General features: G+C 37.9%; 1 protein-coding gene across 1 annotated transcript in view; it reads left to right on the forward strand.

The window, feature by feature from the left end:
* The first annotated feature begins 2,471 nt into the window (after window positions 1–2,471).
* The window catches only part of Sgcd (sarcoglycan delta), a 526,086-nt gene continuing 509,181 nt past the window's right edge, over window positions 2,472–19,376 (forward strand). The window contains exon 1 of the mRNA XM_075992837.1: window positions 2,472–2,606. The gene's annotated coding sequence lies outside the window, so the exon portion shown is untranslated. The remainder of the gene's footprint in view (window positions 2,607–19,376) is intronic.

Below are 19,376 nucleotides of genomic sequence, written 5' to 3' on the forward strand. Positions count from 1 at the left end.
GCTGAGCTAAGTAGGAAAGCTTATATCACAGGGACTGAAGCACAGACCAGCACATAAGAGTCCCGAGTTCAGACTCACTCTCTACCCTGATGTACAAGCTACTTTACCACTGAGTCCTGATCTCTCTGCACTACCTTGATGTTTAGACATACTGTATGAGAAAATACAAGCTCAACAACTTGTAGCCTCAGAGACTTGTTGACCACAAGGAACTACAGTGCTTTATGTGATAGCTTGATGTTAGATAGTAATTTTACCCTTTTCTTTAGATTCCACTTTTACTCATGCAGCCCTGAACTCATTTTTCTCACATCCCCTCCAAGAAGGTAGGGACTGAGACTGCAGGGCAGGATAAGAATCATGGCATGGGAGGAAGGCAGAGAAAATGAAAAAGACTAAATAAAGTTCATAGCAGGAGCAGGGGCATCTATGTATATGTAACATAAGCTCTTTCATTTCTAAGAAGTAGGTACTTAGAATTTTCATTTATACCATCTATAGATATTTATAGAAAATATCTGTGTCACATGGCAGGCCACTTAAAGTCATTTTCTCAGCTTAACACTGGAAGTCATTATGTTCTTATGGTCATATAATTTTCAGGATTTCTGGAGGTATTGCTTAGAGTTTAAGTCAGGTACAGATACTGGCTGAACGGCCTTAAGAAGGACTGTTAATTCAATCACGCAGAAACTGAGTACCAACTGCATGCGTGAGGTATGCTGCAGTATACATGCTGGATTCTAGTATACATGGTTGAAATACTACAAGGAACCAGTGGTCCTTACACATATAGAGCCTCTCTTTTGTTATGGACAGCCAAGTTGTAAGTGACAAAATGTTTTATATAACACAAAGACTTCCCTGGGTTTAACCAGAAAGAGGAATGAGAGATGTGGTAAGAGTTGACGATTTTATATGAGGTATTTATAAGAGACGCACAGGAGAGGTAACAACATGGCAGAGCTTCAAATTCCCGAGGAAAAAGAATGCAGAAAGTTAACAAGCAATGTCAGTGTTAAGTTGAAAACGTTCAGAAGCATTCAGAGACGCTGCATGTCTGTGTGAAGAAATCATGAGGAGAAGAATAGGCTGACCGGACAGGATTGACCACTGCATCAGTCCTGATCATTTTGGACATTAAAGACTTGGAATGGCAATGGATGGATTTGAGAACTGAAGTGTTGTTCTTTTACTTGGACTCTTGATGGGACTGGTAGCCTCTGTCTGGTGCACCATGATGCTATAAGCCAGGATGGTAGCAGAGAAGATGGTAGGACAAAGTCAGCGAGTATATCTTTTCTGAAGAAAGGACCACTAGAATTTTCTCATGGAATATTATGTATATCTAAGAGCAATAGAGACAGAGACAGAAATGGAGAGACACAGAGAGACACTGGGAGAGACAGAGAAACAGAGATACAGAGACACAAAGATAGAAAAATGGAGAAATTCAGGTAGAACGTTGAGGGGAGAAGAAGAAAGGAGAAAAGAAATTACCATTGACTAAGAAGGAATAAATGAGGGGACACACCAGCTCTACTTATTTCAAGAGAGAATTGATGGTGGATATAGATGCATAACCTATGTTTGCTCCATTTAATAGGATATGTCTACTAACATTCTAGGTAGAGTTATTGAATAATTAATTGATCAACAAAGAAATTTGAACTTGAGGAGACTATTTAGGACTGGAGACAAATCTCAAGTCTTAGAATGTGGCAACTCAAATCAAGGAACCAGAAGAGGGACCCAGTGAGAAAGTACATAGAAAAGAGACTCTGGACTGGGTAGCAAAGTGTCTTTATATTAGAAATAAGAAAGCTGAAATGATATACTGGACGTACCCATGATGAAATGGCCAGTGGTGGTAACAGGTAGCTTCGGTATCTTAGATACAAAAGAGGAGAGTGCATAGAGATCAGGAATAAGTACATACTCTTTACCAAAGAAGCATTCAATCATTCATTCACTCATTTATCCATTCATTCATTCCAAGCCAACAACATGAATGACTCATGATAGCAGAATCACTTCTCTCCAACCCTAGTTTTCCCTCTAAAAATAATGAGCAAATGTATGTTGTTGTGTCCAAGAATAGTCTTTTTAAGTGTACTACTATAATTACTTGTTGTTGGTAGTAGTGGTGACGTCAGTGGTAACTGTGGTGCCGGTACTGGTGCTGCTTGTGGTGACAGTGGTGGGAGTTGTCATAATAGTGGTAAAGCTCATGGCCCTGGTGAAGGTGGTAGCGGTTATGGTGATGATGCCTATGGAGTGGTATGCATGTGCGTTTGTGTTTGGGATGATTTTTTTAATCACTCAGTGCTGAACTCCTAACTGCTATTTATGTGACTTATATGTAGCTCCCAGTCTTGGCTTTTGTGTAACTCTGTTGATTTCTGTTTTGAGTTTGCAAATCTTTCTCTTCTGATTTTGTAGACTTAGAAGAACCCTCCGTCCTTAGGAACTTGGAGACAGCTGCTCTGGAAACCGTGTGGAAGTTAAGAAGACTGTCGCTGTGGTGGGGACCTGAGAACACTACTTCAATCCCAATGTTGCCCTGACATTTGTATCTAAGATTCAAGAAGATTAAGATTAAAAAGGTATGGATATGCAGTTTAGCTTCTTAATTTTTAAGGTAAATATGGTATATTTAAAAGCTTTTATTGCCTTATCCCCAACTGCCATTGCTTTTTTTCTGTGTCTTTTGCCTTTTAAGGAATTTCTTTTCTTTCACTATAAGTTTAATGTGTTGAGATAGACTTGGTACAACAGGAGAAACCAGTTGAAAGCTACACCATTCTAACAAGGATCAGATCGCAGAGGGCAGTATGACAAAGAGAACTGGGCAGGTCTCCAACAGAAAGAAAAGAGAAATTGTTGTAGGTGTCTATGCCATAAAAGATGCAGATAGGAAGATGAGTAACTAGATTGTTCTGTGTCATACATGCTTTTATTCTTACGTTTTGTTACTATGGAAAGCTATTGATAGAATTTTCTGCTTTCTTAAGAGCAGCACTGTAATTCACTTGGATATATGTCTATGCTGGGGAAGACTCTAACTTTAAGTCAAAGGAATCACATGGCTTAAAATGATAAATATCATGCTTAAAGTAATTAAAGAGCAATCAGCAACAGGTGCATGTGCATATGCTTTTATGTAAACATACTATACAAATAATTTGTTGGATGCATCTAATTGGTTTCCATATATATATATATATATACATGCACAGATGTTTGTGTTTCTACATATGGAGGAGGCCAAGAAAGGATAGACAGAGAAAGAATGACTGGAATGATCATTTATAAGTATTTATCGTAAATCAGATGTTGTGTTCTGACATTTACAAAAATTTCTCTATATCTCACGACAACCATGTGGGATAGAGACTTTTGTTCCAAGAATGTTTCCTATGGATGAGGCGTTCAGGGACCAGACTCTATTCTAGCCTTATTAAAATTCCAGTTTATGTGTTCATTTGTATAGATCAGTGGAGTCACGTTTGTACCTGTGGAAATGGTTTAAGAGGAGCACACAACATATCTAGGGGACATTGTAAAATGTCTTAGAAAAGTCTATTGGTAGCTTAATCACTCTCCTTTGAGTCTCAGAAAAAAAAGAGGGTAGGGCTACAAAACAAAATAAGAACCAGCAACAATATCTTATGATACAGAGGGTTATGGGGGATAGGAGAACAAGCCGGGATAGATGAGGGGCTGGGCCCCTTCTTGTAGCACCGTGAGACTCCCTTAGGCCATGTATTCAGGAGAGATAAAGGAGTTGACCTGGTAAGAATCAAACTTACTACAACTACAGGCCTCCTGTCACCTGTGTTTCTTCCTGTTGGAATAAGTGTGGTGCCTGCTTTCAGCTTGCTAGTGAGTTGTCCTTTGAAAACGAAGCACAGTTTTTTGCTATCTGCTGTTTCCTGATGCTGGCAAAGACATATGAGGTCTCTGATAGTCACATGACTCATATACCTGTAAAAACCACAATACCTCTGAGAGCCCAGGGAGTGAGGGAAGAAATCATTCCCTTTTCAGAATCTTCTTTGTTTATATATACAATTCTTTTTTCTTTTAGACCAAAGGATAGCTTTAAAACAATTCAACATTAAATACTAATTTGTAACTCACACTCTATTAGCAAGATTACAAGGGCCAACTTGTTAATTTAATGATGGGAAAGGAGATACACATATGTAATGTTTCATTTTGGGGTCCTCACAGGAGCAGAAACATGTTACATAGTACTATGGATGTACTATGGATGCATGTCTCTTTGCTCACACATCCTTGATCTATCAGAAAGAAAAGCTAACACGCTCTGCTTTGCTTGGCCCAGCTTCCTGGATGAGACTCTTTATGGGGCTGGAAGAGAAAGCTCCTTGAGTATTCATCTTTAATTCACAATGCCTATGTTCTAGGTGCTAGCCACTTAAAAGAGAAATTCAGAAAAGTTTTAGAGACCTTAGCTATAAAAAATGTTCTTGGTTTATGCAGCAATATACTAGTAAATGGAAAATAAGCTCTTTTGTTCATGAGGATATGAGGGGAATTTATGCTGTGTGGTGAATGTTTATTAAGGGGATCTATTCAGTTGAACACACACATATACATACACAGACACACACATACATGAAGACAAAAAAAAAACCCCAAAATGTCTTTAACAGGGTGTTAGAATAGAGTGAGATGATGTTGGCATGATCCGTCTACCATGTTCTCTCCTGGACCCCACGATCTGGCACACTGGAAGGGTTCTCAAGTGTCTTTTCCCATGAAGAGGGACAGTATAAATTATCAGTTCTAGAAGCAGAAGAGTGAAAGGCCAATCACTTTCTGTGCTTGAACATTAGAAAAGCCATTGAATTCTCTCAAGTCTGTACTGTTTAACGTGAGTTCCACAAGCTTGTTGTACCATCATCTTCTCAGCTTGGAGGCCAGTCTGGACTGCACCGTGAGACCCCGCAACCCACACCCCTCCCTAAGAGAGTAAAACTGAAACTGCTTGTCCTCTGAGATAGGTGTCACCATTCCTGTCACACACACACATACACATGTGCGCACGCGCCTATTAGAAACGTAGACTAACATGTCACAGCGCTCAGTGATTTTTCACACACTGAGCTCAAGTGTCCAGTCTTATGACCTCTATTCTGGCTTAACTATCCTCATTCCAGATTAGATGTGCAGGAACAGTTCTCCAGCAGATGCTTCTAGATTGGCCAGTGAGGGAAAGTGGTCAATTAATGAATGAATTATATATTCTATTACTAACTTGGGGGGACATGAAAGGTTTTGGAGGCTCATTGATTGAGCAAGTGTGGGTTTCTGAAGAATCTTTTTGGATCATGGACCATTATGCAAACTGTTTCCAGGAACCATGGCAGGGTCAGGGCCACTGTATGGCTAGCCTTGGCATGAGGCTGCTGTGCCCCGTCTTTCTACATGTAAACAGTAACGATCCTATGTAAAAGAATACCATGACTCCCTGGTGTAATTATGGGGTGTCTCTGAACCCCTGTTTGCAGGTATGCAATTCACTCCATTTCAACAGAGCAATATTTTCTAAACATAGTATTCGTTTCATTGTAAGAATCTGGAACTTTAAATGAAGTGGACACCTTAGCCAAAAGGGAGAAAAAAAGCGTTTAATTAATATGTCGGAAATGATGTTGAGAGAAAATATTGTCATTAAACGTGACTATCACACTTTATCTGTCCAGAGGGACTGAAGGGAGCCTGGAACTGCTTAGCATGTTTAACATATACCAGCAAGGTTAATTGTCTTGGGATGTTGAAGAGCTGAATTCCTTTGTGAACCTCCACAGTGTGTCTCACTGTCATAACTGTTTTTCATGTGACTTCGGCATCCTTCTTTATTTTAGCTGGGCTTTCAAAGTTTTGAGTCCCAGGGTATCATTTAAAAGCCAGAAAAAATTGCAAATGTGTGCAAGCTAACAGAGCATGATATTGACAAATTAATTAGTCTATTCCCAACCTGCTCCCTTGGTAGAAAGGCTCTGTGTACCTCCAAGAGTATCAAAAGCAAAATGAAAAGCTGCCTTTGGGGATGGGTTTTGTTATTATTTCTGTCAGTCATCATTCGGAGTGGGGCTGTGACCAACTCAGAAGAGTGATGTGTGTGTGTGTGTGTGTGTGTGACAGTTATTTCCCCAGCATGTGGAAATGGTAGCTCTTAATATTTTGTTCTCCACTGCAATGCAGCAGAATGGTGGCCATCTTACCAAGTATTTTGACTACCTTTCACTCATGGTTTCTATGGTTTTTACAGAGTTCTTCATGTAGTGCACCACACACTGAAGTTTCACACAATTTGCTATTATTAAATGTGTTAAATATGGAGGGCAAATCAAACAGAAGAACCAGGACGGGTAACCCACAATGCTGCTTTCTATAGATGTTTTCTTGGCTCTGTGTCTGAGTGACATATACCAAACACCTATGAGAAACCAGGATCTGGGCTCCAGCTTATCCGAGTGTATCTATATAACACCTACTCTTTCTGTTGTGTCCCATAGTTTCCTCTATAAAATACATTCTTAAATCAGATAAAACCGAGGAAGCCCTGAAGACTTATCAAAAACCCAAAGCCCGCAATCTAGATGTACTTGATGTAGCTGAGAATAATTGTGACTGTGGCCCAATGAAATTATAACTTAAAATATTATGACGATATTGTAATATTTGTGTGTGTATGTTTTTTTGTAACTTGATTGTACAGTTTTTATGTGTATGCTTTTTAAATGACGTTGTGTTGTAATGTCAAAAACACTGGGCATGCCTGTTAGACTTCAGCAAATATTACAGTTTCTTTCAATATCAAGTGAATTGGTAGTTAATGGTGATACAGGAACATACATCATATATATATGGTAACCATATAAAGGCAAATTTACACATGCCATTTGAAATTTCACACAGATGAAGCTAAAGAACTTTTACATGGGGTCTAGAGAGATGACCAGCATAATGTACTCCTGCTCTAGAGGACCCGAGTTTTGTTCCTAAGACCCATATCATACAGCTTACAACAACTTGCTAACTCTGGCTCCAATGTATCTGATGCCCTCTTCTTCCCTCCAGGCATATGCATTCATGCACATGTCCACACATATACACAATTAAAAACAAAAATAAAATCTTAAAGGACTTCCACGTGAACTCTCCAGAAAACTCCACATGGAATTCTAGCCATTATTCTGTACCATGATTTTTTTATTATGCAATCATAATGTCTGCAGGAGGTCACCACTTCATGTCTACTTCTTTGTAGTCTAAAATAACCTAACTTTACCTTCTCTCCATTCTCAACCACATCACTTACAAGGCTCTCCCTATTTTGCCAATGAGGAAATTGAAGGAAAACAGAGCTTTTCAAAAATGCTCTGCTGCAGTACAAGGTTCTCTGACCTGACCTCTAAATTGGTTCTTTAACAGGCACCAAGCAGGGCACACTCTGTCCCTAGGTGTGTTTAACAGTCACTGGGGCCTGTAGAGTCCCTGCTCTCGTGCTCTCTGATTCGGTGTCTCAATGGGAAAGCACCGATTTTGCCTTCACTTTTTTCTTTATTTCCTTTTCTTGTTTTGTTTTACTCTGCTGTTTTCAGAAGAGTCTCCTTTGACAGTTACTGGAGGAGAGATTTGTGGTTTTCCCCTTGAGCGTGTCTCTTGCTGCCTGTCTGTTTACTCCTGCTGAATTTTACTCAAGGCCTTTGAAACTTAACAAAATGTGTGCTGTTGCTGCATTCAGAATCTTGTATAGATTTAGATCTTATTTACAAGTTAAATCTTTCTCTCTTGCCTTCAAACAGCCATTTTATGTTCCAGTTGCAATCCCACAAAGACCAAGGGAATACAGGTTGAAAATTTAACTCTCTGAATTTGCATCTTATTAATGGTGTTATGTGACACTTAGTTTTTTTTTCTGGGAAGAGGTGAGCCGTCATAAACTCATTTCAGAGGGAGAACTTATGACAGACAAAAATAACCATAAAACCAGAGTCCAACATGGATGAACCAAAGTTACTTTTCAGTTACTTGCAGGAGTCTGGGTGAATAATCATTTATAAGAATATGGAAGACTCAGAGTTGACCCCTGAAAGTGCACCTAGTGTTTGTGATGACTCATTAAATTTGGAGCCCTTGAGGCAGCTACACAAATTGCAGGCAACTGGATACATTAGACACTCCTTCCCTTAGCAAACTACCTGTGTAATTTTGGAAAGGGGTCTTCTGAATCAGCTAAGTCTCAGGGATTTCCTGGGACCTGTGAGTTGTTTATTTCTGGATTTTGTTTTGTTTTGTTTTTCAAGATAGGGTTTCTCTGTTTAGCTTTGGAGCCTGTCCTGGAACTTGCTCTGTAGACCAGGCTGACCTTAAACTCACAGAGATCTACCTCCCTCTGCCTCCCACATGCTGGGATGAAAAGTATGCTCCACCACTGACCAGCTATTTCTGACTCTTAATGAACCTCCTTCTAGAATTTCCTGTGTTTTAATGAACCTGTCTTTAGAATCTTGAGTCTCAGTTCGCCTCCTTCAAGGATGGAATGTTAAAACTTGGAGGAAATTACTTCACAATACATGATCTCAGGAAGACTTTTTTAAACCTGTGAACTTGCTTTTTCTCCCTGTTTGTTTTGACCCTGACCCCTCGTCCTTTACTGATTCTTTTTCATGAGTTATTTCCCCAGTATTGATGCCAGCATTTTCTTATGCTTAGCCAATATTGAAACATGGTTCTAGCCCACGTCACAGATTCTGTGGATCAAAATAAAATAGACGTGAAGATGACTGAACAGTACCATTTCTCTCATCACTTACAGAACTGTTTAATGACTTTAATGTGCAAAACACTCCAAAACATAGGATGGTGTTTTAGTGGTTTTTAACTCTAATGCCCGGTTAATCAGACATCCTCTTCTGGTCTTCATAGGTACCAGGCATGTAAGTGGTATATAGACATACACACACACACACACACACACACACACACAAAACAACAACACTGAGACACACAAAATAAAAATAAAAATGTAAAAAGTGACTACTATGATGTATTGAAGAGTAATTAAGAACCTGCTTATCACAGACCTCAATGATACGAAAAAGATAATTATGTCCCTTAAACATTAAGACACAACAGTATGGGATAACGTGTTAGAGAACAATAAGATCTATTGTATATTAAACATTGGTTTCTTATTGAAAGGCTTACAAATTAAGTATAATTACCTGGAATACAGGAAAAAGAAAAAAAATTGGTAATAATAAAGAAGCCAAACTAGCAGATGCATGCAGTAGCTTTTCCTCTCACTCTCAGAACCTCTAATTGCCCCAGATAGACTGGGGAGAAGGGTCATCAAAGAAACCTTAGATTAATATTCAAGCTGAGCGTAGACAATGGATTTAATTTATACATCCAGAGCCACATCATATAAGTGAGAAATAGATGTTCCCGTTGTACCCTGTTTAATTTCAAAACTCCAAAGAAAAGGCATTGAAAATCTCTCACGGGTGGGGAGAAATGATCTTGTAACTGGTATCAAACTTTTCATCAGCCACGCAGCGGGAAGTGTAGAAAAGCAGTGTCTCAAAATTTCTGAGGGAAAAACATCCTTGGATTCCAGAAGTTGTTTTTAAGTCATACTCCACATAAGAACAACATGAAGACATGTTGACGCATCAAGATATTTAGCCTCCCCACAGTTCTTTCCAAACACACTCTGTATAGTAAGAAAGTAATTCAACAAACGTTTCTTAAAAAAAACTGCAAAATCATTCAGCTCATGAAAATCTCCTACCAAAAGTTTGAGAATATATTTCAGAAAATGTAACAGAACTTGGGCAGAGGTCACACAGCCTCTGTCCAGAGTTAGGTCTAGTCATCCATTTTAATAAGCCAATTAAAAGAATCTAAATAAAAAGAGAAAGCCAGAAACGTTGCAAAAAGGGGCAATGAGACTTAATAAATGCCCCCATGTCCATCTTTCAAATTTTGCAGTGAGACTGAAGTATAAACAGGAGGTCGAAGGATTTGCGTATCTGAGCAGTACTAGTCAAAGTGTGGTCCTGTCTGCATAAACCCATCGTTGTCTGGATTTTGGTCTGACTCAGTAAAGCTCATCTGGCAAGTTGCTAAGACTGGGAAATCTCCCTCTGGGAGACAAGTTCCTTTTCTGCCCGGTGCCTTTTCCTTCTTGTAGCGTGAGATTCTTGGGAGAAATTTCCACTTCCTTAGAGTCCATTGTTTCAATAGTCAGATTGAGAGACTCAAGTGTCTCTTAAGAAGACCTTCATTTCTATCAGGCCAATCAATTACAATTAGACAGGAGGTTCAAGTGGTTAAAATTGGTTCACAAACTCCAAGGTTTAAGTCCAGCCAAAATTAGAATAGATTATGGTCTGTTTGGGAAGTGGGCTGATATACCTTTTGTGTTATCTGTGTTCTATAGAGAATTATAAACGGTGCCTGAAGAGCAAAATATGTATAAGGAAATCATGACCCAAATAAAAAGTTAGACAGAATTTACCCTGATTTTGTGGGAAATTGTGTGTGTGTGTCTGTGTGTGTGTGTGTGTGTGTGTGTGTGTATTTGTCTGGAAAACCACCATGAGTAATGTTGAGTTTAACATTACGACATGGCAAGTAATAAATAATTGTCATCCTAGTATACTACCTGGCTCTCCAATGAACATTTATTGAACATTTATATCATCATAATAAACTCCCCTCCTCACCTTTAGAATCAACCTATAAAGCTCACACAAGGAAGTTAACCAAATGTTATAAACCTTGACACTAAAGGCAAGGGTACAGCTAGCACGTGACTCTAGATGGGGAGAAGGAGAGAAAAGGTAACAGGAAGTCTGAGGGTCCTCTAAGAAAGGGAAATGTGATCATTTTCCCCTCAGGTTAATGAGGTAAGACAATGAATTAACACATAACATATATTTCTTTAGGAGATACCTGTAATCTCAGAAAAACTAAATAAAGCTTGGAGATGAACCAGATTATGCAAGGAAGCCAAGACCTTAAATTTAATTGTCACAAGTGATACATATTCTTTAAAACATAAATTATGGAGTTCAACAGCCAACAGAGAAAAACGACTAAGTTAATTACTAGAGAGATATATCCACACACTCAATGAAACATGCCTGCTGATTGAATAAGACCATGCAGGGAGGCAGACTGATCTGTTTGTAACTTACTATTTTAATTTCGGTGAACAAATATATTCTCTTAGGTAAAATATGGAAAAGAAGAACTCTCCCCTAAATTCTTGCTGAACTCATTGTTAAAATATGGCTTTGTTAAGTTTAGTGTGCAAAGTACAATCAAGAACTTCCTACAAATACATAACAAATATATGTCAAGGTTTTGATGTAATTCATTGTTTAATGAGAACAATAAGAAGGTACATACTTGGATGGTAGAATGCTTAAAAGAATAGACAGTCTATAAAAGATTTTAAAATAAATTTGAATCAGAGACAAAACCAGTTAGTCCTACAGAGTAATAAAACTACACCTTTGTAATTATTTATTCTTCAGGTTCTGCCTTCCAGTTCACAAGTAACTTTTTCGAGTCTGTGCTCCTCTGAATTAGTAAATCCAGAGTGAAAGACTGACTTTCAATTCCGTGAGTTTATTGAGAAATGTCCAGGCCTAATGTAGGAAAGATGGATTTTGTTCTCTTGATTGCCAGTTTGGGACTCTCTTTGCCTCTAAAAGAATACAAATGTCTCATGAAGATTTTCTTGATGCTTGATGCTCTTAACATCTGGTTTTTTCTCACCTGTGTTTCCATGGTGATCATCAAAAGCAGCAATAAGCACATTAAACAAATATTGTTTACAGTCCCTTTCCTGTTTCTGAGCACCACTAGGAAGCAAGTTGTCACATCCTTAATCCGCATGATGTTTGTTGAATTAACAGCTTAGCTTTCAGATGTTACTGGCTGCCTTTATAAAGCAGAGACCAAATTAGAGATGAGAATGGAAAAGGAGAAATATCAGCAAATGAATAGCTGCAAGGAAAAATCTGAAATCTCTTGCAAAAATCTGTTGATGCGGCAATTTGCAAGTTGTCTGATAAATAGCTAGGAGAAACTCTACCTTCTTTGAATGCAGCTACAGTCAGAGGAAATAGAATTCGTGTGGAAGTACTGCTGGGTTGAATGACTCACTGAAGCTGCTGCCTTAGATCTTTCATAAGCCTTTTATCTTAATGCCAAACCCGCTTTTGAATAAAATAAAAGGGAAGGTTTCCAGGAGAAAGTGTCCTTCTACTTCTTCTAAATGTGCGGCGGAGAAAAGAAGGAAATAGTGACACTTAGGTTGATTAAAGGCCATGATCCTCTATCTTTGTTTTCTGTTACTAGATAGACCCTATGTAAAATACCTGGAAACCAAGAACCATTTCAGCTCACCTGCTTTCAAGTGAGTTTGGAGATTCTATCTATGCTAGTGAGTTTTAAAATGTCTGTCCAAGCTAGGTATGGTAGTGTACACCTTTAATCCCAGCACGTGGGAAGCAGAGGGCAGCTTGGTCTGCACAGTGAGTTCCAGGGCAGCCAGGGATATATATTGTAAGTTGGAACACCTCTCAAACAGCAACAAAATGTTTGTCTATTAAGAGTTAATGCTCTTGTACACTGTGAAGATTTGTCACTTGAATTGGTTTAATAAAATGCTGATTGATCAATAGTTAGGCAGGAAGTATAGGAGGGGCAATCAGACTAGGAGAATTCTAGGAAGAGAAAAGACAGAGATACAGTCATTATCCAGAAGCAGAGTAAGCAAGTTGAGAATGCCTCACTGAGAAAAGGTACCAAGTCACATGACTACACATAGATAAGAATTGTCTAAACAGTAGGCCGGACAGTTATAATTAATATAAGCCTCTTTGTGTTTATTTGGGACTGAATGGCTGTGGGACCGGGTGGAACAGAAACTTCCATCTACATCTGTTCAACTAAAAGAAGATGAAGTTCGACTCCCTGAAATCCATAGTTGTTTTTTTTTAGAGAATCTGTCATGTAGAAAGAAGCTCCCATCCAACCTAACCAACACAAAGATCTTCATCCAAAGCTGCTTATAATGGAAGTGTGGATAGAGTTCATTTATAGTCTTTCATAGTAGACTTAGATACACAATCTGAGTCACTCTGGCTTATCACCAGCCCTTGGTGAAACATTCATTCTTTCCATACATAATGTAGAAGAGCTTCATAAATATTCATTCACTGACATTGAATCGACACTTCCTGTTTGAAGGAACTGCAAAATTATAAGGACATAAGATTTCATGGTATAAATCTAGGACTTCTCTGTGGTGATCTTGGACAAGTATTTTCTTTAAGACATCAAAACCTGGCCTAAAGGGGAGAGAGTGCCATGCAACGAGCTTGCTGATCTTATAATAAACTTCTTTTGCTTTCTGAAAGGTAGGATATTAATTATTTACTAGTGTTCCTGAAAGACTCATTTGGATATTTGGTTTTTTATTTTGTTTATTTTGGTGTGTGTGTGTGTGTGTGTGTGTGTGTGTGTTAAAAACAAAGAACAGGCTCAAAAGTCATATTTGTAGTCCAATTTCATTTAAGCCTAAAGGAATGGTTTTCAACCTGTGGGTTTTAACCTTTGGCAAACCTCTGTCTCCAAAAATATTTAGATTAGGATTCACAATTCATGACAGTAGTAAAATTATCGTTATGAAGTAGCAACACAAATAAACTTGTGGTTGGGGGTCTCCATAACATGAAGAATTGTAATAGCAACATTAGGAAGGTCGAGAGCACTAGCCTAGACATTGACAAATTCTGAACTTCAAGGGATCTTACCAAAACTTTGAGGAAAATAAAATGGCATCAGCAGAAGAATTAGTGTGGCTCACACTTACATTTCTCTGAATAGTGTGAGTGTGGCTCACACTTACATTTCTCTGAATAGTGTGAGTGTGGCTCACACTTACATTTCTCTGAATAGTGTGAGTGTCGCTCACACTTACATTTCTCTGAATAGTGTGAGTGTGGCTCACACTTACATTTCTCTGAATAGTGTGAGTGTGGCTCACACTTACATTTCTCTGAATAGTGTGAGTGTCGCTCACACTTACATTTATCTAGAATAGTGTGAGTGTGGCTCACACTTACATTTCTCTGAATAGTGTGAGTGTGGCTCACACATTTCTCTGAATAGTGTGAGTGTGGCTCACACTTACATTTCTCTGAATAGTGTGAGTGTGGCTCACACTTACATTTCTCTGAATAGTGTGAGTGTCGCTCACACTTACATTTATCTAGAATAGTGTGAGTGTGGCTCACACTTACATTTCTCTGAATAGTGTGAGTGTGGCTCACACTTACATTTCTCTGAATAGTGTGAGTGTGGCTCACACTTACATTTATCTAGAATAGTGTGAGTGTGGCTCACACTTACATTTCTCTGAATAGTGTGAGTGTGGCTCACACTTACATTTCTCTGAATAGTGTGAGTGTGGCTCACACTTACATTTATCTAGAATAGTGTGAGTGTGGCTCACACTTACATTTCTCTGAATAGTGTGAGTGTGGCTCACACTTACATTTCTCTGAATAGTGTGAGTGTGGCTCACACTTACATTTATCTAGAATAGGACTTCTGCTTTCTCCACTGCAAGAAATTTTTGAGATTCAACACAACCCAAATCCTCTATATTTATTTCTGTCTTAACTACATTTTTTTTTTTTTGGTCTGCTAAAGAAGAGTCTAGACCCGCTTAAATCCTTCTTCCTTCAGTCTCTAAGAAAGACCTCCAGTCTTCCATATCCTTTCTGTTTGGACATTAATATTCATGAACAGAACAAGTGAAGAAGAATGGGGAAAATTTGCAGTTCATGGGCCAAGATCAAAAACAAAACTACTCATTTGTCAATGGCAACTGTATGGAATTGAGATTATTAATTTATTCCCTTTATCATGCTGAGTAATTGTGAGTTGAAACAAAGCGAAACTTGAGATTATTTGAAATCATCTTTTAACATGATCTTTAATCAAACCACTTTATTATACTGACCTTCAGTAGTTCTTTATCAATGGAGAATGTGTGTGATGAAGGAAGGGCTAAATTCCTGGAATTTTCAAGTGTTGTTCACTGAGGATTCTGTGGGCTTAAAGGAAATGCTAAAGAGAAAACATGAAATTCCCATGACGGATTCCTTCACAGGACTCACAATCCTATACATTAACCATTTAAGTCTGGTAAATGGCCACTGGCCACATGTGAATACTGGACATTTGGAAGAGATGTGCCCAGTCCAAAGTAAGATGAAATGTAAGTTTACAGTTAATTTAAGAGCTTTAGAATGGCAGAACTAACCTAAAGCATTGCCACTAATTTTGAGTTTTATTTACAGATCATTCATATACTATATGATTCACTTATAATATTTTAAAATATTGATTATGTATCAAAATGGTGATGTTTTGATATCTTATGTCAACATATTTTGAAATTTTACTTGTTAGTTTTAGTTTTAATGTGAATGCTAGAATATCAATAATATGTAGCTGTAATATATTATATTTCTATTGGATGGAACTCATTTGGAGAACGGCTTATGATTATACAATTTGTTAAAAAGCAGATCTATTCAGTTTGCAGATATCCTTGGCCAAGTTGGAGAATCACTGGGTCAGCTTCTACTCCTCCTTCCTTCACCAAAACTCCATCACAGGCCACCTTTCCTGCTTCCTAAATGAATTGCTTAGTGAATGATCTTGATGGATTTTTATTACAGAAATGAGAAGGGAAATGCAATAATGCCCATTTTCCCAATGATATTAAATGTAATTTGGCAGAAAACCCAATGCAACCTGTATTAATGCCATTTCACTTTTCCAAGGTAACATGCTCAGAGGTCATGTTCAAATATTTCAAACTACAGCTGGCTATCCCTCCTTGGAAATTCTTTTCTATTATCTTTATGAAATAGAATGGCTCAAAACTATCACAAAGTCATGTATAAATAACGGCTTCAGGACAGTGTTGTAAAGTGACTAAAATATTAATTTCTGACAAAAGAGAAAGTTCTCTTCCTTTGGTTGAGGGTATGTGAGCATCCAGGTTGTGATGGGTTTTTTTAATGTGGACCTTGGTTTTATACTGCTCTTTAAAAACTGCATTTACATTCTCTTCTACTATCTCTATGGGGGAAAGTAATTAGAAATCGAGTCGTCAAGAGAATAAATAAACATTACAGGCATTCTTTAATGAAGGGAACTCTCCTGAAATCCCTCTCTTAAAGGATTGAATGTTTTATTTCCTTATGCTTCTTGCAGCTTCTGTACTGTGCAGGCTGTGGGCAGACTGCTCGGTGACCTTGAACTTGCTTTGCTTTACTGGAAATTTTCATCAAAAATATATCAAAACATACAAAGCACTTGCATATTCTTTCATTAATTTTACTGTCCTTGAGTAACTTTAGAGCCATTTATTCAGGAACAGAGGCTATTAGATCTGGGAGACTCCAAAAAACTGATCCTCCATGCCAGCTGCTCACAGAGACCAACAGGGTTTTCTCCATATCTGTCTCTTCAGGCCAGTTTTATAAAATCAACTTATGCAATATGGTCAAAACTGTGCCGCAGCAGCTGTCCTCCTCCTCCATGACTGAGAACCATGCCTGACAGATGTGCGCGCTGCTGCTTTTCATAAATGCAGAGAAACAGTGATTAATCAAGAATAAATGAATTGTGATCAGGTATACATAACGTATGTGCTTTAGTCAAACAATGATAATATTAATAATACATCCTGCATTTTGATTTTATGACAAACACTAGGCCTTCTGTTATGTGTGTCTTAAGAACTCAAGGAGGCAAAACTGTTTGCTGTTTTCACAATCAGAAACTGATGACTTTTATATAGCTTGGCTGAGTTTAAAATTTGTGCCTAATTATTCAAACTTGCTGCCTCCCAGTAGTTAACTGATAATAGTATGTTCCCAGCAAATCATAGTTTCTTATTAGGATATATCTTCATTTTTAAAATATGGTCTAAAAATCACTGTTTTGCAACTTGATGCCCATTATCCTTTGTTTCCAGAATGTGAACTGGGCAAAGCACTAGGAGTTTTATTTTTTAGTGTGACTGGATCTAGTGTTTGGAAATAACCAAATCCTACTTTTAGCTCACAGCCTGATGAGTCACAGCAAAGCTATAGTGCAGACATTCATTCTTTTTTTTTTTTTTTGGATTAGTTTCTTTTGGTTTTGTGACAGTGTCTCCCTGAGTACGCAGGTCAGACTGGCCACAAACTTGAACTCCTCCCGCTTTAAACACTATTAGTAATGGCAATATTAGTTGCATCCCACCATACCTGGTGAACATAAGCATTTTTGATAGAACCCTTGGTTTTCCCAGTAGCCAGTAGTACCTTATTCTAATGTAGAAAAATGTTTACCTTCACCTTTGGAGACAAATACACAAAGTAGAAATCATTACTCATTCCATAGGGCATGCTTATTGCCAAGGATTCTGAATGCTTGAAATGTTTTTGCTTAAAACATGTCTAAAGATTTACTACATGTAAGAATATGTATGCTTACATGAGCAAAAGTTTCAGGATTTTACTCTAGGACAAGATGAATGAGACACACCAAGAGTGCTCAAAAGCAGCTTGGGCAGAAGATGTTTAAACCCCAACCGCTGATATCTCTGTTCTCTCTGTTCTCTATGTTCTCTCGCTTTCTCTCTCTCTCATCTATCTGTTTATCTATCTATCAGTATAACTGGAATCATAGTAATGGTGACTAAAACAACAGTTGCAATTTATTAGCTGTTAAGTATTGGTAGCACTAGGCTGCTTTTACATACATAATACATACATACACACATACATGAACATGTATTTTCATATATAAAATAGTATGTGTAAACACTATGAAAGATGTGATTTTTGCCATTTTTTTCCAAATGAGTGATTATAAAGCTTGCTCTACGAAATGCAGCTGGGAATTATCAAATGAGTGACTTCAAAACTGTTCCCACCTCTTCTTTAAGGCCGGTAAATGGCAGTCCATTTAAAATGGCTGTCATCCCAGGAGCTTATTACCCTCACCCTATGTCATTCCGGTGTATTTCCACATCCTCATGCCTCCGATAAAGGTTGGAATGTAGATTTGAGACAAGGGAAACACACGCTTTTCTACTTAGCATCCCATTAGAACTATACTTTACATTGCTTCCTGTAGTGTACAAAGCGACAGTTTTTCTTCAGTTTGCTTGGTTTTATTGTTGGGGGACATTGGTTCCTGAAGCTTTGCTTCACTGAGATATTCAAATCTTTGATAATTCATTCTACAATACAGTTGATTTTGGAAATGGAAATCTTTTTATTAAGGATCTATTAAAATTACCTATAATTAGTCTAGCAGTTAAAAATTTTAATGGCTTTCTTAGACTGTTTAACTTGTCACATTTGATAAGACATACATATACAGATTAATCACATTTTGAATATCTGAATTTTGTCATTTTGAAATATTGTGACATTGCAATGAGTTCTTCTTGATTTATACCCCAATTTTGAAATAAGGTGATATGAAAACATTAGCTTATAATTTTAAGGTCTAGGCTTAAAATAATTCAAGTCACCAAAATGAATATTCTTCAAGAAGTTCTTGATATCAAAGTTGGTAGTTCAAATGAATGGAGATTGTGTGTTTGTAATGTTGTACCCTGCTGCATGTTTATCCAGCAACCTTCCAAGAGTGCAATTCTGTTGCCACTGTCTCAGCAAGGGATCGTTCAATTGAATAAGCATTTCTTGAGTGTTACAGGAAGTCATCTCCTTGTAGATACTTGGTTTTTTACAGAATTTATCAGACTTCTCAAGTTTGGTCTGTTGTCTACACACTGGGAGAAAAGACTGTGGGATGAGGGCTGGATTACATCTCATTGAACGAGTCACCCATGGTCCATCACTGCCTGCATTGTACAACATTGTGATACATTTCTCTCTCTGATTTCTGAAATTCTTTCTTCCTCTGGACTTCTGTGAATCCACATCAGCCCTAACTATTGTTTGGCTTGCCCCTATGGAGAACAACTTGGCTTCTATGGAGTCTCATTGGACAGAGAAAGGAGATTCACTTAATTCTCTTTCTATTTTACTCATCAAGAAATTGATGGCATGGTCATAGTGAGGTTGTGACTATTTATAAAAATCCTGAATACTGCTATGTCATGAGGCTGGAAAGAGCCATAAGCTGTAACTACATATAGCCCTGAAGGAGTGGGGAAAGAAAGCCAGAAGGAAAAAAGATGTGGCTCTACTCCAGATCAAGTACCACACTGA

This window comes from Microtus pennsylvanicus, chromosome 11 (assembly GCF_037038515.1).
Source record: "Microtus pennsylvanicus isolate mMicPen1 chromosome 11, mMicPen1.hap1, whole genome shotgun sequence".
In the NCBI taxonomy this organism is placed as follows: Eukaryota; Metazoa; Chordata; class Mammalia; order Rodentia; family Cricetidae; genus Microtus; species Microtus pennsylvanicus.